This window comes from Pristiophorus japonicus, unplaced genomic scaffold (genome assembly GCF_044704955.1).
Source record: "Pristiophorus japonicus isolate sPriJap1 unplaced genomic scaffold, sPriJap1.hap1 HAP1_SCAFFOLD_37, whole genome shotgun sequence".
NCBI classification, from domain to species: Eukaryota; Metazoa; Chordata; class Chondrichthyes; family Pristiophoridae; genus Pristiophorus; species Pristiophorus japonicus.
This window is the reverse complement of record NW_027253543.1, coordinates 6,132,412-6,153,739: the sequence shown is the minus strand read 5'-3', so window position 1 is coordinate 6,153,739 and position 21,328 is coordinate 6,132,412.

Genomic DNA, 21,328 nt, shown 5'->3' with positions numbered 1-21,328 from the left:
GCAATAGAGCCAATGCAGGCAGAACAGAAAAAGTACATTTATTGTCAAAGTTAAAAAGTAGGGAATGTTTGTAAATATACGTATATATAAATATTTATATACATATATATTAACAAAATCAGTCAGTCAGTCAGTCATGTCTTGTCTTGTATTGATTTGATTTGTATTTGAATATAAGGGGGAATGAGGTCATCATGCCACACAGCCCATACGCAAGCTCTCACTAAAATCGCTATGTTTTAACTTATGTCATTTGGCTTCATTCAGATGTGGAATAGCAAAATCGCACAGCAGATTCTTCTCCTGTCAGGCTGTCCCCGAATGCGTGTTCAATCAAATCAGTGAGGCTTCAAGTTACAAATAATGCGTTTTTTCTCACATGACATGAAACGCACAGTAAGATCGTGCAGCACGTTTACACGCATTCCCTCACTTAAAGAAACACACAAACAAACTAATATTCTTGCACCCTCAAAGGCAGTTTTTGAAATTTGAAATTTGAAATCCGGGACAGACAGCACATCCCTTTTAAACAGACACAGAATGAACCGGGACTGATAGCACACCATTTTAGAGAAACAGAATGACCGCGACCATCAGCACTTCACCTCAAAATGGATACGGAAACAGAATGAACAAAAACAGAGAATTCTGTAAAACTCAGCAGGTCGTACAAATTCTGTGGATGAAGTTCCCGGGTTCACGTTCAGTCAGATGATCATTCCGATATTTTAGGAAAAATTTAACTTTACAGATTTTTTCAACAAAAATAGCGCCTGGAAAAAAATTGGCAGCGAGGAAGGACAAAAGGAAATGTCTGTGATATAGTGGAGCGAAGGAGTGATTGAATAATAAATGGCACAATGCGAAAAGGCAAAGTGGATCAAATGACTAAAGCGGTTATTTGACTAAAAGTTAGCAGGGCTCGTCTGGGATTTGAAGCCGCGAACTCTCGCATTTCAATTTTGAAAATCCCAAAGAGAAAATCATACCTCTGGACGAACGAGCCGCCGACAACGAGGAGCGTAGCTCTCGGATTCTGACGGTAGTTTACTATTCGGACCATCGTGCCTGTGCTGACACTCAGAGACCGATATAATAAGTCCCCCTCTCCATAGTCCTGCTAATGTTTTCCCTTTGATGAATATATTATTAATTTGAGACATTACATTACCAAAGAGCTGCATCCTTGTCAGTAAAAGGTGAATTTGGCAATGAGGTTGAATGTGATTGAATAAAAATAACAGAGGAATCAAATTTTTAACACAATAACGACGAGGGTGGGAGCACAATGGTTCAGCAGTCGATCGCCTGAACCTTTCGGACACCTCGTCTCCTATTTATAGCAACGTCAGGCATCCATTCCCTACTTTTTGCATCCAAACAGAAATAATGTGCAAGGAAGTCTACTTCACCGCCTGTACTGCCCGTGCAACCAGATCGACAGTGATGAAAATGTGCCTTTCGCTTCTTGAAGCAAACAGCCTTCCTTTCCATCTGGTGAGTGACTGTCCGAGATGATTGCTTTTGAGGCAGAATCAAAACAAAGAATATCAAATTTCACACTGCGAGTTCGTTGACTGCGGTAGGATTCGAACCTGTAATCTTCTGATAACATCGTGGTCATAATCGAAGTCAGACGCCTTGTCCATTAGGCCACACGGCCGCTGCCATTGGCTTAAAATTTGTTGTTAGTTATATTGAGAGCAAATTTGCGGTAAGGGTTCTTTCAAGGAATGGATGGAGGAAAAGATGAGCATATTTCGAGTAATGAATAGATGCGCTGCGAAATGGATGCGCACGGGCACAGGCAACGTCATGTAGCTTGAAACACAACAGTTTAACAATTCGGTCATCGTAGCTGAAATCACACTCCTTTTAAAACAATACAGAATGATCTGGATTGTGAGAAAATACTTCATAAAGGGGCAAATTATGAACCGAAACTGACAGCCATGCCGTTTAAGCAGATACCGAATGTTCCTGAACAGCAAGCACATCCCTATTAAAATATATAGAATGACCCTTGACTGCCAGCAGTTCGCTTTTAAAACAATAAAGTGGGAATTCTTTAATTCTTGATGGTAATTGTGCTGTGCGTGAGTGAGTGTGGGGCTCAGGACCAGTAGGGGCTGGGACGGTTGTTGAAGCCACAGTGACAGACAGGCAGGAAGTTGGCTGGGAAGTAAAAGCAACCCAGACAAAAAGACAATTTAAAATATCTATATATTTATCATAATAAGAAAATAAATAAATTTACAATTTTATTGCAAAATACTGATTTTGATTTGATTTGAATAAATAAATAATTGTTTCATAATCTATATATTTTTGATTGAACTAAGGCTGTGCGACTGGATGAATTCCACTAAAAATCAGGTGGTGCAATCATTAAATACCCAAACACAGTAAGCCCATGGTGGAAGACAATCCACGATGGAAGATGTGGGCAACAAAGGCGATGTTTTAAAGTCGGGACTGCCTTTCTTCTGGATATGACAGCAGCTGCGTATGCTGGCAAAGCGGTCAAATGTCATAGAGCCCAGTGCAGGCAGTACAGAAAATGTACATTTATTGTAATGTAAAAAAGTAGTGAATGTATTTAAATATACCTATATAAAAACAAAGTCATTCAGTCATATCTTGTCTTGTCTTGATTTGATTTGTATTTGAAAATAAGGGGAAAGGAGGTCATCATGTCGCACAGCCCATACGCAACCTCTCGCTAAAATCGCTATGTTTCTAACTTATGTCATTTGCCTTCTTTCAGATGTGGAAGAGCAAAATCCTACAGTAGATTCTTCGCCTGCCAGGCAGTCGTCGAATGCGTGTTCAATCAAATCAGTATGGCTTCAAGTTGCAAATAATGCCTTTTTTCTCAGGTGACATGAAATGCACAGTGAGATCGCGAAGCACGTTGGCACGCACTCTCTCTCATACACAAACACACAAACAAACTAACAGTCCTGCAGCCTCCAAAGGCAGTTTTTGAAATTTGAAATTTGAAATCCGGGACAGACAGCACATCCCTTTTAAACAGACACTATTTTAAACAGGTTCAGTCAGATGATCATTACGATATTTTAGGAAAAATGTAAAATTTGCAGATTTTTCAACAAAAATAGCTCCTGGAAAAAAATAGGCAGCGAGGAAGGACAAAAGGGAATGTTTGTGATACAGTGGAGCGTAGGAGTGATTGAATAAAAATGGCATAATGCGAAAAGGCAAAGTGGGCGGTAAGCGGACAACAAAGTAACAAAGAATGGTATAGAGGAGGTGTTAGTGAGAACAGCAGAACCATTACCAGACAATGGGAGCGGTGCTTCTGATCCGATACGCTGAACCTAATGTTGAGGCCAGAAGCCTATAACATGCCTGAAATATAGGGTGTGAACGCCTTTTAATCAGACCAGGCAGCTTGGCCAACCCGGATTGATTTCCTGTACGGTTTGAATTCGGCAGCCAAGGGACTAATTCAAAAGCCAGCTTCTCACATCTTTTCCGCACTGGAGAAACTGGACGCACTCATATTCAGGGCAGAGTATGTTTCACGTTGAATTGGAGAATGACGCCGAATGTATGCTTATCCCAATGGAGGTGAGCTCATGCATGCAGAAATGAAGATATACTGATCTAGTATTGGCCGGAACCAAACACGGGTTTAGGTTGTCCAATGAGACACAGAGCCGAGTACATCTGAGATACTTTAACTTTACTCAGTTCGGTGAGTTTCACTTTGCTCCTGGGAAACTCCAGGATTTGGATGCTGCGGGAACAACGGAGCGCAATCACACGTTTTAAGTTGAAATATGTCCGTTTTCTCACATGTCGACCGTCTTAGAACCGGTTCCTTGACTAAAAGTTGGCAGAGCTCGTCCGGGATCTCTCCCATTTCAATTTTGAAAATCCCAAAGCGAGAATCATACCCCTATACCAACGAGCCGCCGACAACGAAGTGCGTTTCTCTCAGAATCTGACGGTAGTTTACGATTCGACCGATCGTGCCTGTGCTGACTCTCACAGAACTACTTAATGAGTGCCCCTATCCATAGTCGTGCTAATGGTTTCCATTTGATGAATATATTATTCACTTGAGACATTACATCACCAAAGAGCTGCATCCTTGTCAGTAAAAGGTGAATTTGGCAATGAGATTTAATGTGATTGACAATAAAACAAGAGAGATAAAATGTTTAACACAATAAAGACGATAGTGAGAGCACACTTGATTCGCAGTCCATTGCTTGAAACTCTCGGCCTCCTCGTCTCCTATTTACAGCAACGTCAGACATCCGTCCCCTACTTTTTGCAACCAAACAGAAATAACGTGCATTGAAGTCTACTTCACCATCTGTTCTGCCCGTGCAACCAGATCGGCAGTGATGAAAATGTGCCATTAGCTTCTTAAAGCAAACAACCTTCCTTTACTTCAGGTGAGTGACTGTGCGAGATGGTTGGTTTTGAGGCAGAATCAAAAAAATATATATAAAATTTCACGCGGCGAGAAAGTTGACCGTGGCAAGAAACGTACCTGCAATCGTCTGATAGCATCGCTGTTATAACCGATGTCAGATGCCTTAGCCATTCGGGAAAGCGGCCGCTGCCGTTGACGCAACATTTGTTGTTTTTTTATATTGAGAGTAAATTTGGGACAAGGGTTTTTTCAAGGAGTGGATTTCGAAAAACATGAGCATATTTCCAGGAATGAATAGATGCGCTGCGATATGGATGCGCACGGGCACAGGCATCTTCAATGTAGTTTGAAACACAACAGTTTAACAATTCGGTCATCGCTGCTGAAATCAAACTCCTTTGTAGAACTGTGCTGGATGATCCGGCATTCTGAGAAAATACGTCATAAAAGGGGCAAATTATGAACCTGAACTGACAACCACCCCGTTTAAACAGACAGAGAATGATCCGGGACTGCAACTACATCCCTCTTACAGATGTAGAATGACCCTTGACTGAGAGCAGTTCCGTTTTAAAAGAGTAAAGTGGGAATTCTGTCATTCCTGAAGCCAACTGTGCTGTGCGTGAGTTTGCGTGCGGCTCAGGACTGCGCCGGGCTGGGATGGTTGTTGAAGCCACAGGTGATAGACAGGCAGAAAGGAGGGAGGGTAGTAAAACCAACCCAGACAAAAAGCCAATTTGAAATATCTATATATTTATCATAATAAGAAAATAAATACATTTACAATTTTATTTCATAAAACTGAATTTGTTTGATTTAAATAAATTAATAATTGATTCATAATCTAAATATTTTTGATTGAACGAAGGCTGTGTGACTGGATTCCACTGGAAATCAAGGGGTGCAGTCAGTAAATACCCAAACTCAGGAAGCCCATGGTGGAAGACAAGACACGACGGAAGATGTGGGCAACAAATGCGATCTTTTAAAGTCGCGAGTGCCTTTCTGCTGGATCTGACAGCAGCTGCTTGTGCTGTGAAAGAGGTCAAATCTAATAGAGCCCAGTGCAGACAGAGCAGAAGAAGCATATTTATTGTGAAAGTTGGCAAATAGGGAATGTATATAAATATACATAAATATCAATATTTGTATACATATATTTATACATATATATATAAACAAAATCAGTCAGTCAGTCATGTCTTGTCTTGTCTTGATTTGATTTGATTTGAAAATAAGGGGGAAGGAGTTCATCATGTCACACAGCCCATACGCAAGCTCTCGCTAAAATCGCGATGTTTCTAACTTGTGTCATTTGCCTTCTTTCAGATGTGTAATAGCAAAATCCCACAGCAGTTTCTCTCCTGTCAGGCAGTTCTGGAATGCGTGTTCAATCAAATTAGTATGGCTTCAAGTTACATGTCATGCCTTTTTTCTCACATGACATGAAATGCACAGTAAGATCGCACAGCACGTTTGCACGCACTCTCTCGCTTTCACAAATACACAAACAAACTAAAATTCCTCCACTCTCCAAAGGCAGTTTTTGAAATTTGAAATTGAAATCCGGGAGAGTCAGCACATCACTTTCAAACAGACACAGAATGATCCGAGACTGAGAGCATTCCATGTTAGAGAGACAGAGAATGACCCCGGCGATCAGCACATCACCTTAAAAGGGATACGGAAACAGAATGAATAAAAACAGAGAATTCTGTAAAACTCACCAGTTCGTGCAGATTTTGTGGATGAAGATCCCGGGTTCAGGTTCAGTCAGATGATCATTCCGATATTTTAAGAAAAATGTAAAACTTAAAGATTTTTTTAACAAAAATAGCTCCTGGAAAAAAATAGGCAGCAAGGAAGGAAGAAAATGAATGTTTGTGATACAGTGGAGCGTTGGAGTGATTGAATAATAAATGGCATAATGCGAAAAGGCAAAGTGCGCGCTGATCGGGCAACAAAGTAACAACGAATGGTATCGAGGAGCTGTTAGTGAGAACAGCAGAACCATTACCAGACAATGGGAGCGGTGCTTCTGATCCGATACGCTGAACCTAATGTTGAGGCCAGAAGCCTATAACATGCCTGAAATATAGGATGTGAATGCCTTTTAATCAGACCAGGCAGCTTGGCCAACCCGGATTGATTTCCTGTACGGTTTGAATTCAGCAGCCAAGGGACTAATTCAAAAGCCAGCTTCTCACATCTTTTCGGCACGAGAGAAACTGGACGCACTCATATTCAGGGCAGAGTATGTTACACGTTGAAGTGGAGATTGACGCCGAATGTATGCTTATGCCAATGGAGGTGAACTCATGCATGCATAAATTAAGATATACTGATCAAGTATTGGCCGGAACCAAACACGTGTTTAGGTTGTCCAATGAGACACAGAGCCGAATACATCTGAGATACTTTAACTTTACTCAGTTCGGTAAGTTTCACTTTGCTCCTGGGAAACTCCAGGATTTGGACGCTGTGGGAACAACGGAGCGAAATCACACGTTTTAATTTGAAATATATCCGTTTTCTCACATGTCGACCGTCTTAGAACCGGTTCTTTGACTAAAGGTTGGCAAAGCTCGTCTGGCATTTGAACCTGGGACATCTCATATTTCAATTTTGAAAATCCCAAATCGAAAATCAGACCCCTCGACCAACGAGCCGCCGACAACGAAGAGCGTAGCTCTCCGATTCTGACGGTAGTTTACTATACGGCTCATCGTGCCTGTGCTGACTCTCAGAGACCTGTCTGATGCGTCCCCCTCTCCATAGTCCTGCTAATGTTTTCCCTTTGATGAATATATTATTAATTTGAGACATTACATGACCAAAGAGCTGCATCCTTGACAGTAAAAGTTGAATTTGGCAATGAGGTTAAATGTGATTGACAAAAAAAACAGAGGAATCAAATTTTTAACACAATAACGACGAGGGTGGCAGCACACTGGATCAGCAGTCCATCGCCTGAACCTTTCGGACACATCGTCTCCTATTTACATCAACGTCAGACATCAATCCCCTACTTTTTGCATTCAAACAGAAATAATGTTCAAGGAAGTCCACTTCACCGTCGGTTCTGCCCGTGCAAACAGATCGACAGTGATGAAAATGTGCCATTAGCTTCTTAAAGCAACAGCCTTCGTTTACATCAGGTGAGTGACTGTCAGAGATGGTTGATTTTGAGGCACAATCAAAACAAAGAATATAAAATTTCACGCTGTGATTTAGTTGACCGCGGTAGGAATCGAACCTGTAATCTTTTGATAACACCATGGTTGGAATCGAAGTCAGACGCCTTGTCCATTAGGCCACGCTGCCGCTGCCATTGGCTCAAAATTTGTTGTTTTTTATATTGAGAGCAAATTTGTGATAAAGGTTATTTCAAGGTATGGATGTACTAAAACATGAGCATATTTCGAGCAATGCATAGATGCGCTGCGATATGGATGCGCACAGGCACAGGCTACGTCAATGTAGCTTGAAACACAACAGTTTAACAATTCGGTCATCGTAGCTGAAATCACATTCCTTTTAAAACTATACAGAATGATCCGGATTATGAGAAAATACGTCATGAAGGGGCAAATTATGAACCGGAACTGACAACCATCCCGTTTAAGCAGACACCAAATGATCCTGAACAGCAAGCACATCCCTATTACAAAAATGTAGAATGACCCTTGACTGCCAAAGTTCGCTTTTAAAAGAATAACGTGGGATTTCTGTCATTCTTGAAGGCAATTGTCTGTGCGGGAGTGAGTGTGGGGCACAAGACCATTTGGGGCTGGGACGGTTGTTGAAGCCACAGGTGATAGACAGGCAGGAAGGCGGGAGGGAAGTAAAAACAACTCAGAAAAAATTAAAAAGTAAAATATCTATATATTTATCATAATAAGAAAATAAATAATTTTACAATTTTATTGCAAAAAATTTAATATGATTTGATTGAAATAAATAAATAATTGTTTCATAATCTATATATTTTTGACTGAACGAAGGCTGTGTGACTAGATGAATTCCACTGGAAATCAGGTGGTGCCGTCAGTAAATACCCAAACACAGTAATCACATGGTGGAAGACAAGCCACGATGGAAGATGTGGACAACAAAGGTGATCTTTTAAAATCGCGAATGCCTTTCTACTGGATCTGACAGCAGCTGCATGTGCTGTGAACGAGGTCAAATGTAATAGAACCCTGTGCAGGCAGAACGGAAAAAGTACATTTATTGTGAAATTTAAAAAGTAGGGATGTATATAAATGTACGTTTATATAAATATTTACATAGATATATATATACAAACAAAGTCAGTCAGTCAGTCATGTCTTGTCTTGTCTTAATTTGATTTGTATTTGAATATAAGGGGGAAGGAGGTCATCATGTCACACAGCCCATACGCAAGTTCTCGCTAAAATCGGTATGTTTTTAACTTATGTCATTTGGACTTCTTTCAGATGTGGAATAGCAAAATCGCACAGCAGATTTTTCTGCTGTCAGGCAGTCCTCGAATGCGTGTTCAATCAAATCAGTGTGGCTTCAAGTTGCATGTGATGCCTTTTTTCTCACATGACATGAAATGCACAGTAAGATCACGCAGCACGTTTGCACGCACTCTCTCGCTTACACAAACACACAAACAAACTCATATTCCGGCACCCTCCAAAGGCAGTTTTTGAAATTTGAAATTTGAAATCCGGGACAGACAGCATATCCCTTTTGAACAGACACAGAATGAACCGGGACTGATCGCACACCATTTTAGAGAGACAAAGAATGACCCGGGCCATCAGCACATCACCTTAAAAGGGATACGGAAACAGAATGAACAAAAACAGAGAATTCTGTAAAATTCAGCAGGTCGTGCAACTTCTGTGGATGAAGATCCCGGGTTCACGTTCAGTCAGATGATCATTCCGATATTTTAGGATAAATGTAAAGTTTACAGATTTTTTCAACAAAAATAGCGCCTGGAAAAAAATAGGCAGCGAGGAAGGACAAAAGGGAATGTCTGTGATACAGTGGAGCGTAGGAGTGAATGAATAATAAATGGCACAATGCGAAAAGGCAAATTTGGTAAAATGACTAATATTGTCAGTTACATTTTCCCAGGGTCTCGTTTCTCTCTGCTGGTGTGGAAATGGTAAGCGCACAATAAAGTAACAAAGGATGCATTGGAGGAGGTGATAGTGAGAACAGCGGAACCATTACCAGAAAATGGGAGCGGTGCTTATGATCCGATACGCTGAACCTAATGTTGAGGCCAGAAGACTATAACATCCCTGAAATTTCGGGTCTGAACCCCTTTTAATCACACCAAGCAGGTTGGCCACCCTGGAGGGATTTCCTGTTCGTTTTGAGTTCGGCAGCGAAGGGACTAATTCAAAAACCAGCTTCTCACATCTTTTCGGCGCGAGAGAAACAGGACGCACTCATATTCAGGGCAGAGTATGTTTCACGTTGAAGTGGAGATTGACGCCGAATGTATGCTTATCCCAATGGAGGTGAGCTCATGCATGCAGAAATGAAGATATACTGATCAAGTATTGGCCGGAACCTAACACGGGTTTAGGTTGTCCAATGAGAAACAGAGCCGAGTACATCTGAGATACTTTAACTTTACTCAGTTCGGTGAGTTTCACTTTCCTCCTGGGAAACTCCAGGATTTGGACGCTGTGGGAACCACGGATCGAAATCACACGTTTATGATTTGAAATATGTCCGTTTACTCACATGTCGACCAGATAAGAAGCGGTTCTTTGACGAAAGGTTGGCAGGCCTCGTCCGCGATTTGAAACCGGGACCTCTCGCATTTCAATTTTGAAATTCCCAAAGCGAGAATCATTGCCCTAGATCAACGAGCCGTCGACTACGAGATGCGTAGCTCTCAGCTTCTGACGGTAGTTTACTATTTGGCCCATCGTGCCTGTGCTGACTCTCAGAGACCGATCGAATGAGTCCCCCTCTCCATAGTTCTGCTAATGTTTTCCCTTTGATGAATATATTATTAATTTGAGACATTACATTGCCAAATAGCTGCATCCTTGTCAGTAAAAGGTGAATTTGGCAATGAGGTTAAAAGTGATTGACAAAAAATACAGAGGGATCAAATTTTTAACACAATAACGACGAGGGTCGGAGCACACTGGTTCAGCAGTCCATCGCCTGAACCTTTCGGACACCTCGTCTCATATTTATAGCAACGTCAGACATCCATCGCCTACTTTTTGCATCCAAACAGAAATAATGTGCAAGGAAGTCAACTTCACCGCCTGTTCTGCCCGTGCAACCAGATCGACAGTGACGTAAATGTGCCATTAGCTTCTTAAAGCAAGCAGCCTTCCTTTGCATCAGGTGATTAACTGCCCGAGATGGTTGATTTTGAGGCAGAATCAAAACAAAGAATATAAAACTTCAGGCTGCGAGTTCGTTGACTGCGATAGGACTCAAAACTGTGATCTTCTGATAACATCGTGGTTACAATCGAAGTCAGACGCCTTGTCCATTCGGCCACGCGGCCGCTGCCATTGGCTCAAAATTTGTTGTTTTTTATATTGAGAGGAAATTTGGGATAAGGGTTATTGCAAGGAATGGATGGAGTAAAACATGAGCATATTTCGAGTAATGAATAGATGCGCTGCGTTATGGATGCGCACAGGCACAGGCAACGTCAATGTTGATTGAAACACAACAGTTTAACAATTCGGTCATCGCAGCTGAAATCACACTCCGTTTAAAACTATACAGAATGATCCGGATTATGAGAAAATACGTCATAAAGGGGCAAATTGTGAACCGGAACTGACAACCACCCCGTTAAAGCAGACAGCGAATGATCCTGAACAACAAGCACATCCCTATTACAAAGATGTAGAATTATCCTTGACTGACAGCAGTTCACTTTTAAAAGAATAAAGTGGGAATTCTATCATTCCTGAAGGCAATTGTGCCTTGCGTGAGTGAGAGTGGGGCTCTGGACCACGCGGGGCTGGGACGGTTGTTGATGCCACAGGTGATAGACAGGCAGGAAGGAGGGAGGGAAGTAAAACCAACCCAGACAAAAAGACAATTTAAAATATCTATATATTTATCATAATAAGAAAATAAATAATTTCACAATTTTATTGCAAAAAAGTGAATTTTATTTGATTTAAGTAAATAAATAAATGTTTAATAATCTATATATTTCGATTGAACGAAGGCTGTGTGACTGGATGAATTACACTGGAAATCATGGGGTGCAGTCAGTAAATACCCAAACACAGCAAGCCCATGGTGGAAGACAAGCCCCGATGGAAGATGTGGGCAACAAAGTCGATCTTTTAAAGTCGCGAGTGCATTTCTGCTGGATCTGATAGCAGCTACGTTTGCTGCGAATGAGGTCAACTGTAATAGAGCCCAGTGCTGGCAGAACAGAAAAAGTATATTTATTGTGAAAGTTAAAAAGTAGGGAATGTTTATAAATATACGTATTTATAACTATATATTCATATATATATATGTATATAAAAACAAAGCCAATCAGTCAGTCATGTCGTGTCTTGTCTTGATTTGATTTGTATTTGAAAATAAGGGGGAAGGAGCTCATCATGGCACACAGCCCATACGCAATCTCTCGCTAGAATCGCGATGTTTCTAACTTATGTCATTTGGACTTCTTTCAGATGTGGAATATCAAAATCCCACAGCAGTTTCTTCTCCTGTCAGGCAGATCTGGAATACGTGTTCAATCAAATCAGTATGGTTCAAATTGCATGTAATGCCTTTTTTCTCACATGACATGAAATGCACAGTAAGATCGCACAGCACGTTTGCACGCACTCTCTCGCTTTCACAAATACACAAACAAACTAAAATTTCTGCAACTCCAAAGGCAGTTTTTGAAATTTGAAATTGAAATCCGGGAGAATCAGCACAATCCCTTTCAAACAGACACAGAATGATCCGAGACTGAGAGCATTCCATGTTAGAGAGACAGAGAATGACCCCGGCGATCAGCACATCACCTGAAAAGGGATACGGAAACAGAATGAATAAAAACAGAGAATTATGTAAAACTCACCAGTTCGTGCAGATTCTGTGGATGAAGATCCCGGGTTCAGGTTCAGTCTGATGATCATTCCGATATTTTAGGAAAAATGTAAAATTTACAGATTTTTTCAACAAAAAAAGCGACTGGAAAAAAATAGGCAGCGATGAAGGACAAAAGGGAATGGTTGTGATACAGTGGAGCTTAGAAGTGATTGAATAAGAAATGGCATAATGCGAAAAGGCAAAGTGGGTGGTAAGCGGGCAATAAAGTAACAAAGGATGGTCCAGAGGCGGTGTTAGGGAGAACAGCAGAACCATTACCAGACAATGGGAGCGGTGTTTATGATTCGATACGCTGAACCTAATGTTGAGGCCAGAAGACTTTAACATGCCTGAAATATAGGGTGTGAACGCCTTTTAATCAGACCAGGCAGTTTGGCCACCCCGGATTGATTTCCTGTACGGTTTGAATTAGGCAGCCAAGGGACTAATTCAAAAGCCAGCTTCTCACAACTTTTCGGCACTGGAGAAACTGGACGCACTCATATTCAGGGCAGAGACTGTTTCACGTTGAAGTGGAGATTGACACCGAATGTATGCTTATCCCAATGGAAGGTGAGCTCATGCATGCAGAAATGAAGATATACTGATCAAGTATTGGCCGGAACCAAACACGGGTTTAGGTTGTCCAATGAGACACAGAGCCGAGTACATCTGAGATACTTTTACTTTACTCAGTTCGGTGAGTTTCACTTTGCTCTTGGGAAACTCCAGGATTTGGACGCTGTGGGAACAACGGAGCGAAATCACACGTTTATAATTTGAAATATGTCCGTTTTCTCACATGTCGACCAGCTCAGAAGCGGTTATTTGACTAAAAGTTGGCAGAGCTCGTCCGGGATTGGAACACCGTACCGTTCGCATTTCAATTTTGAAAATCCGAAAGCGAAAATAAGACCTCTAGACCCACGAGCCGCCGACAACGAAGAGCGTAGCTCTCACATTCTGACGGTAGTTTACTTTCCGGCTAATCGTGCCTGTGCTGACTCTCAGAGACCGATCTCATGAGTCCCCCTCTCCATAGTCCTGCTAATGTTTTCCCTTTGCTGAATATATTATTAATTTGAGACATTACATTACCAAAGAGCTGCATCCTTGTCAGTAAAAGGTGAATTTGGCAATGAGGTTAAATGTGATTGACAAAAAAAAACAGAGGGATCAAATTTTTAACACAATAACGACGAGGGTGGGAGCACACTGGATCAGCCGTCCATCGCCTGAACCTTTCGGACACTTCGTCTCCAATTTACAGCAACGTCAGACATCCATCCCCTACTTTTTGCATTCAAACTGAAATAATGTGCAAGGAAGTCTACTTCACCGCCTGTTCTTCCCATGCAACCAGATCAACAGTGTAGAAAATGTGCCATTAGCTTCTTAAAGCAAACAGCCTTCCTTTGCATCAGGTGAGTGACTGTCCGAGATGGTTGATTTTGAGGCAGAATCAAAAGAAAGAATATAAAATTTACCACTGCGAGCTAGTTGACAGCTGTAGGAATCGAACCTGTAATCTTCTTATAACATCGTGGTTACAATCGAAGTCAGACGCCTTGTCCATTCGGCCACGCTGCCGCTGCCAATGGTTCAAAATTGTTGTTTTTTTATATTGAGAGCAAATTTGGGATAAAGGTTATTTCAAGGAATGGATGTCGTAAAACATGAGCATATTTCGAGTAATGCAGAGATGCGCTGCGATATGAATTCGCACAGGCACAGGTAACATCAATGTAGCTTGAAACACAACAGTTTAACAATTCTGTCAGCGCAGCTGAAATCACACTCCTTTTAAATATACAGCATGCTCCGGATTATGAGAAAATACGTCATAAATGGGCAAATTGTGAACCGGAACTGACAACCATCCCGTTTAAGCAGACACCGAATGATCCTGAACAGCAAGCACATCCCAATTACAATAATGTCGAATGACCCTTGACTGACACAGTTCCCTTTTAAAAGAATAAAGTGGGATTTCTGTCATTCTTAAAGGCAATTGTGCTGTGCGGGAGTGAGTGTGTGGCACAAGACCATTCGGGGCTGGGACGCTTGTTGAAGCCGCAGGTGATAGACAGGCAGGAAGGCGGGAGGAAAGTAAAAACAACTCAGAAAAAATTAAAATGTAAAATATCTATATATTTATCATAATAAGAAAATAAATAATTATAAAATTTTATTGCAAAAAATTGAATTTGATTTGATTTAAATAGATACATAATTGTTTATTAATCTATATATTTTTGATTGGACGAAATCTGTGTGACTGGATGAAATCCACTGGAAATCAGGTGGTGCAGTCAGTAAATACCCAAACACAGTAATCCCATGGTGGAAGCCAAGCCACGATGGAAGGTGTCGGCAACAAAGGTGATCTTTTAAAATCGCGAGTGCCTTTCTGCTGGATCTGACAGCAGCTGCATGTGCTGTGAAAGAGGTCAAATGTAATAGAACCCAGTGCAGGCAGAACGGAAAACGTACATTTATTGTGAAAATTAAAAAGTAGGGAATGTATATAAATATACATATATATAAATATTTATATAGATATATATATATATATAAACAAAGTCAGTCAGTCAGTCATGTCTTGTCTTGTCTTGATTTGATTTGTATTTGAAAATAAGGGGGAAGGAGGTCATCATGCCACACAGCCCATACGCAAGCTCTCGCTAAAATCGCTATGTTTCTAACTTATGTCATTTGCCTTCTTTCAGATGTGGAATAACAAAATCGCACAGCAGATTCTTCTTCTGTCAGGCTGTCCTCGAATGCGTGTTCAATCAAATCAGTATGGCTTCAAGTTGCATGTGATGACTTTTATCTCACGTGACATGAAATGCATCGTAAGATCGCGCAGCACGTTTGCACGCAATCTCTCGCTGACACAAACACACAAACAAACTAAAATTACTGCACCCTCCAAAGACAGTTTTTGAAATTTGAAATTTGAAATCCGGGACAGACAGCACATCCCTTTTAAACAAGACACAGAACGAACCAGGACTGATCGCACACCATTTTCGAGAGACAGAGAATGACCCCGGCCATCAGCACATCACCTTAAAAGGGATACAGAAACAGAATGAACAAAAACGGAGAATTCTGTAAAATTCAGCAGGTCGTGCAAATTCTGTGGATGAAGATCCCGGGTTCACGTTCAGTAAGATGATCATTCCGATATTTTAGGAAAAATGTAAAGTTCACTGATTTTTTCAACAAAAATAGCGCCTGGAAAAAAATAGGCAACGAGGAAGGACAAAAGGGAATGTCTGTCATACAGTGGAGCGTGGGAGTGAATGAATAATAAATGGCACAATGCGAAAAGGCAAAGTTGGTAAAATGATTTATTTCAGATGTGGAATAGCAAAATCTCACAGCAGATTCTTCTCCTGTCAGGCAGTCCTCGAATGGGTCTTCAATCAAATCAGTGTGGCTTCAGGTTGCAAATAATGCCTTTTTTCTCACATGACATGAAATGCACAGTACGATCGCGCAGCACGTTTGCACGCACTCTTTCGCTTGCACAAACACACAAACAAAGTACAATTCGTGCACCCTCCAAACGCAGTTTTTGGAATTTGAAATTTGAAATCCGGGACAGACAGCACATCCCTTTTAAACAGACACCGAACGAACCAGGACTGATCGCACACCATTTTAGAGAGACAGTAAATGGCCCAGACCATCAGCACATCACCTTAAAAGGGATGCGGAAACAGAATGAACGAAAACAGAGTATTCTGTAAAACTCAGCAGGTCGTGCAGATTCTGTGGATGAAGAGCCCGGGTTCACGTTCAGTCAGATGATCATTCCGATATTTTAGGAAAAATGTAAAGTTTACAGATTTTTTCAACAAAAATAGCACCTGGAAAAAAAATAGGCAGCGAGGAAGGACAAAAGGGAATGTCTGTGATACAGTGGAGCGTAGGATTGATTGAATAATAAATGGCACAATGCGAAAAAGGCTTAGTGGGTGGTAAGCGGGCAATAAAGTAACAAAGGATGGACTAGAGGAGGTGTTAGTGGGAACAGCAGAACCATTACCAGTGGTGCTTATGATCCGATACGCTGAACCTAATGTTAAGGGCAGAAGACTATAACATGCCTGAAATATAGGGTGTGAACGCCTTTGAATCAGACCAGGCAGCTTGGCCACCCCGGATTGATTTCCTGTTCGGTTTGAATTCTGCAACCAAGGTACTAATTTAAAAGCCAACTTCTCACATCTTTTTGGCGCGAGATAAACAGGGCAGAGTATGTTTCACGTTGAAGTGGAGATTGACGCAGAATGTATGCTTTTCGCAATGGAGGTGAGCTCATGCATGAAGAAATTAAGATATATTGATCAAGGATTGGTCGGAACCAAAGAAGGGTTTAGGTTGTCCAATGAGACACAGAGCCGAGTACATCTGAGATACTTTAATTTTACTCAGTCAGGTGAGTTTCACTTTGCTCCTGGGAAACTCCAGGATTTGGACGATGTGGGAACATCGGAACGAAATCACACGTTTTATTTTGAAATATGTCTGTTTTCGCATATGTCGACCGGCTCAGAAGCGTTTCTTTGACTAAAAGTCGGCAGGGCTCGTCCTGGATTTGAACCCGGGACCTCTCCCATTTCCAATTATGGAAATTCCGAAACGAGAATCATGCCCCTACAACAACGAGCCGCCGACAACGAAGAGCGTAACTATCAGATTCTGACGGTAGTTTACTATTCGGCCCATCGTGCCTGTGCTGACTCTCCGAGACCTGTCTGATGAGTCCCCCTCTCCACAGTCCTGCTAATGTTTTCCCTTTGATGAATATATTATTAATTTGAGACATTACATTACCAAAGAGCTGCATCCTTGTCAGTAAAAGGTGAATTTGGCATTGAGGTTAAATGTATTGACATAAAAACGAGAGGGGTCAAATGTTTAACACAATAATGTCGAGATTGGGAGCACACTGGATTAGCAGTCCATCGCCTGAACCTCTCGGCCAACTCGTCTCCTATTTACAGCAACGTCAGACATCTATCCACCCCTTTTTGCATCCAAACAGAAATAATGTGCAAGAAAGTCTACTTCACCGCCTGTTCTGCCCATGCAACCAGATCGGCAGTGATGAAAATGTGCCATTAGCTTCTTAAAGCAAACAGCCTTCCTTTACTTGAGGTGAGTGACTGTACGAGATGGTTAGTTTTGAGGCAGAATCAAAATAAAAAATATAAAATTTCACACGGCGAGTAAGTTGACCGTGGCAAGACTCGAACCTGTAATCTTCTGATAGCATCGCGGTTATAACCGAAGTCAGACGCCTAATCCATTCGGGAAAGCGGCCGCTGCCGTTGGCGCAACATTTGTTATTTTTTTATATTGAGAGTAAATTTCGGACAAGGGTTATATCAAGGAGTGGATTTCGAAAAACATGAGCATATTTCGAGTAAGGAATAGATGCGCTGCGATATGGATGCGCACGAGCACAGGCAACGTCAAAGTAGCTTGGAACACAACAGTTTTACAATTCGGCCATCGCAGCTGAAATCACATTATTTTTAAAACTATACAGGATGATCCTGCATTATGATAAAATACGTCTTAAAGGATCAAATTATGAACCGGAACTGACAACCATCCCGTTTAAACAGACACCAAATGATCCGGGACTGCAAGCACAACCCTCTTGTACAGATGCTGAATGACCCTTGACTTACAGCAGTTCCGTTTTGAAAGAAAAAGGTGTGATTTCTGTCATTCTTGAAGGCAATTGTGCTGTGTGTGAATAAACGTGGGGCTGAGGACCACGCGGGTCTGTGAAGGTTATTGAAGCGACAGTTGATAGACAGGCAGGAAGGAGGGAGGGAAGTAAAACCAACCCGACAAAAAGTAAATTTTCACGTTTTCACGTTCAATCGGACAATCTTTCAGATGTTTTAGGGAAAAGTTAAAGATTCCTGATTTTTTCAACAAAATCATTCCCTGGAAAATATAGGCAGCGTGAAAGGACAAAAGGGAATGTCTGTGACACAGTGGAACGCAGCAGTGAGAAAATAATAAATGGCACAACGTGGAAACGGCGAAGTGGGTGGTGATCGGGGAATAAAGTAGCAATGGATCGTCCAGGAAGGGTGTTAGTGGGAACAGCAGAACCATTATCTGACAATGGGAGCAGTCCTTATAATCCCATATGTTCAAGCTAATGCTGAGGCCAGAAGCCTATAAAATGCCTAAAATATAGGTGTCAACGCCATTCCCAGACAATGGGAGTGCTGCTTATGATCCGATACGCTGAACCGAATGTTGAGGCCAGAAGACTATAACATGCATGAAATATAGGACCTTTTAATCAGATCAGGCAGCTTGGCCTACCGGATTGATTTCCTTTCCGGTTTCAATTCGGCAGCCAAGAGATTATTTCAAAAGTCACCTTCTCACGACTTTTCAGCGCTAGAGAAACAGGACGCACTCATATTCAGGGCAGAGTATGTTTCACGATGAAGTTAAGATTGACGCTGAATGTATGCTTATCCCAATGGAGGTGAGTTCGTGCGTGCAGAAACGAAGATATACTGATCAAGTATTGGTCGGAATTAAACACAGGTTTAGCTTGTCCAATGATAAACAGAGCCGAGTATATCTGAGATATTTTAATTTTACTCAATTAGTAAATGTCACCTTGTTTCTGTGAAACTCTGCGATTTGGACGTCATGGGAACAGCTGCGCGAAATTACACGTTTTCATTTAAAATTTTAATTTTTCTCACAAGTCGACCGGCTGTGAGAAGCGAATCTTTGTCTAAAAGATAGCGGAGCTCTTTCGGGATTTGAAATCTGGACCTGTTACATTTCTATTAAGAAAATCTCGAAGCGAGAATCATTACCCGAGACCAACGAACCGCCGACAGCGACAAGCTTAGGACTCACACTCTGACGTTAGTTCACTATTCGGCCCATCCTGCATGTACTGTCTCTCAGAGACCATCTAATTAGACCCCATGATCATAGCCCTGCTAATGTTTTCCCTTTGATCAATATATTATTAATTTGAAACATTACATGACCAAAGTGCAGCATCCTTGTCACTAAATGTTGAATTTGGCCATGAGATTAAATAAATAACCGAAGGGTTCATTTGCTTAACCTCATAACGACGAGGATGGAATTCGAACTCACGCATGCACAGCATACTGGATTAGCAGATCATCACCTGAAGTTCTCGGCCACCTCTTCTCCTATTGCTAGCTACGTCCGCACTTGAATCTGCTGGTTTTTGCATCCAAACCCAAATAATGTTGAACAAAATCTACTTCACCGCTTGTTCTGCCCGTGCAACCAGATCGACAGTGAAAATGTGCCATTAGCTTCTTGAAGCAAACAGCCTTCATTTCCTTCAGGTCAGTGACTGTACTAGATGGCTGGTTTTGTGGCAGAATGACAACAAAGAATATAACATTTCGCGTAGCGAGTTAATTTCCAGCAGCAAGATTCGAACTTGCAAAATTTTGATAACGTCGCGGTTGTAGTCAAAATCAGACACCTTATCCATTACGCCACGCAGCTGCTGCAATGAGGAAAAACATTGTTGTTGTTTATATTCGGAGCAAATTAGGGGCAACAGCTATATCAAGGAATGTGTTTTGGAAAAGCTGAGCATATTTCAAGTAAATGAACAGAAACGCTGCTATCTGGGTGCGCAATTTAGCTGGGCTTGGAACTTGGAACACGACAGCTTAATTCGGTCATCACAGCTGAAATCACACTCCTTTTCAAAATATACATGGTGTTCTGGGACTATGTGAAAATCCGTCTCAAAAGGGAAAGATTATGCACCGGAACTGACAACCATCTCGTTTAAACAGACACAGAATAATCCGGGACTGCAAGCACATCCCTTTTATACAGTTGCAGAATGACCCTTGACTGGGTATGAAAGCAAATACCCCTGAAGCAGATAAAGAATGTTCTTGGACTGCGAGTTCTTTAATTTTAAACCGGCCCAGAATGACCCGGGTCTGAGAGCAAATCCCTTTGAAAACAGATACAGATTGATCCTGGACTGACAGCAAATCCATTTAGACAGACACCAAATGATCCGGGACCTCTCGCCTTTCCACTGTGAAAATGCCAAAGAGAGAATCATACCCCTAGACCAAGGAGCAGCCGACAGTAAAGTGCGTAACCCATTCTATATTAAAACGGAATATTTTGACGGCAGTGAAGAAAGCTATTCGGCCCAACTTGATTGTGCTGTGTCTCTGAGAGAGCGATCAAATTAGTCCCCCTCTCCATAATCCTGCGAATAAGAACATAAGAACGTAAATTTTACCTTTGATGAATATATTGGGCCTGAAGTCATTGTGCTCGGCTTCCCCCAGGCGCTCAGCTGAAAATAGTGATAACGTTGCACAACTGCCTTTTGCTCCTGCACCCTCCCCATCTGAGGCATTCTCTCCCCGCCCTTCGCAGCGCATTCACGTCTTGGAACTGCGAAGCGAGAAGCTGGATTCTCGTGGCTCTGGACAGCGAATGAAGTTACAGTATTATAATTCGTAATAATAGCATCTCCTTCAATAGGGGTTCTCAGTATTATGAATGAAAACGCCCCCATCACCCAAACACACATAAAAAGTAAAAAAAAACACCTCACGTATTAATTTAAATTAAAGTGAACAAATGTGTTAGAAAAAAATATATTTTTCGGATTTTAAAAAAAGTTTGTTATTTAGGGTTTAAAATAAACCTTCTTTAGTGAACCGATTTTTTAAACATAAAAATGTTATTACATTTTATTTGTAGATGTTTTTATATTTTTTTACATGTTTTAAAACTCTTATGCTG